The sequence below is a fragment of the Mirounga angustirostris genome, unplaced genomic scaffold, assembly GCF_029215605.1.
Source record: "Mirounga angustirostris isolate CCGP_5_RB_7025 unplaced genomic scaffold, mMirAng1.0.hap1 SCAF_3, whole genome shotgun sequence".
Classification (NCBI taxonomy): Eukaryota; Metazoa; Chordata; class Mammalia; order Carnivora; family Phocidae; genus Mirounga; species Mirounga angustirostris.
In genome coordinates, this window is record NW_026991711.1 from 160,339,565 (window position 1) to 160,341,795 (window position 2,231).

The following is a 2,231-nucleotide window of genomic DNA, read 5'->3' on the forward strand; positions in this document are numbered from 1 at the left end:
TTAATCTTTGAGTTCTCTTCATTTATTAATGTACAACATAAAAGACCCCAGTGTTTTCTTTCCCTAAAACACTCATATTTTTTTAATTTAATCTTTTTTTTAAAGATTTTATTTATTTATTTGACAGAGAACGAGGGAGAGCACAAGCAGTGGGGAGTGGCAGGCAGAAGGAGAGGGAGAAGCAGGCTCCCTGCTGAGCAGGGAGCCCGATGTGGAATTCGATCCCAGGACCCTGGGATCATGACCTGAGCTGAAAGCAGAATCTTAATGGACTGAGCCACCCAGGTGCCCCAAAACACTCATATTTTTTAAGTAATTACTCAAATTATAAAACATGTTAGGTTACTTATATATAATTAGATTGTCTAAAACTTACTGATAAAAGCAGAGAAGTTTAAGGAAAATACATTTTAAAAATCTACCCCAGGGGCGCCTGGGTGGCTCAGTCGTTAAGCGTCTGCCTTCAGCTCAGGTCATGATCCCAGGGTCCTGGGATCGAGCCCCGCATCGGGCTCGCTGCTCGGCGGGAAGCCTGCTTCTCCCTCTCCCACTCCGCCTCCTTGTGTTCCCTCTCTCGCTGTGTCTCTCTCTGTCACATAAATAAATAAAAAATATTTAAAAAAAAAAAAAAAATATGGGGCGCCTGGGTGGCTCAGTTGGTTAAGCGACTGCCTTCGGCTCAGGTCATGATCCTGGAGTCCCGGGATCGAGTCCCGCATCGGGCTCCCTGCTCGGCAGGGAGTCTGCTTCTCCCTCTGACCCTCCTCCCTCTCATGTTCTCTGTCTCTCATTGTCTCTCTCGCAAATAAATAAAATCTCAAGAAAAAAAAAATTAAAAAAAAATAAATAAATAAATAAAATAAAAAAATAAAAAAAAATAAAAAATAATTAAAAAAAATAAAAATCTACCCCAGGTGCAACCGAAAGTAGCTATTGACACAGGAATTAACCAATTGGAAGACTATATTCTGCAGAATAACTTGATCTTCTCAAGTATGTCCACCCTTAAAAAAAACACCAAATAATATGTTAATAGGAATATATTATATTTTGTTCGTTATAATGAAAGCACATATCTGCAACAACACTTTTATGTATAAAGATATTTTCTTTATAGATACCGTGATTTTTATTGATAGTCGTAATATCAATCTAAAAATGTACAGCATTTAGTATATCTAATGGATTGACTTTATAATTACAAAATGTAATTTTATAACTAAAAGTACCCTGAAACGTATCCCATCAAATACTTTAAGGGTGGGAAACCAGGCCTAAAGAGGTGACATGATTACCACATGTTTAATGTTATTCTTCTATTTTAAGTTTTGATGCCTGGAGGGTGAATTCCAAGGCCCCTCTCAGCAGGACCCCATTCTACCTTTTTTTTTTTAAGATTTTATTTATTTATTTGACAGAGAGAGACACAGCGAGAGAGGGAACACAAGCAGGGGGAGTGGGAGAGGGAGAAGCAGGCCTCCCGCCAAGCAGGGAGCCTGATGCGGGGCTCGATCCCAGGACCCTGGGATCATGACCTGAGCTGAAGGCAGACGCTTAACCGACTGAGCCACCCAGGAGCCCCCCATTCTACCTTTTTAAGAGTTTCGCCTTTCCTTTTTCCAACCTCCCTCCTCTAATCGCATGCCACAGCAGCGAGCACCGAGCATGCTCTGGACTACTGTGTATCTCTGGCTTAGCTTGTGCATTACTCCAAATTTCATTCTATGACCACCGTCCACCTCCCCAGTAAACAACCTCCATCCCTGGGAGGCCTTCCTGAATTCTGCCCTCCAATCCAGTATTTATCATTCTCTTCTGTGTTCTCAGAACATCCTGCATTTAACACTGAAACATTGATCACCTATTGTTATGGTATTTCATAAGTGTCTCTCTCCCCTGCAAGGTTGAACAGGAATAGGATAATTTTTGTCTTTTTTTTTTTAAAGATTTTATTTGACAGAGAGAGACACAGCGAGAGAGGGAACACAAGCAGGGGGGAGTAGGAGAGGGAGAAGCAGGCTCTCTGCCAAGCAGGGAGCCCGATGCACGGCTCGATCCCAGGACCCCGGGATCATGACCTGAGCCGAAGGCAGGCTCTTAACGACTGAGCCACCCAGGCACCCCAATTTTTGTCTTTTTAATCCCTAGACCTTAGTCTGGTCTTGAATCATAGTAGACATAGTAGATGCTTTATAAAAATTCGTTGAAAGGATGAATATGTACATGCAGAA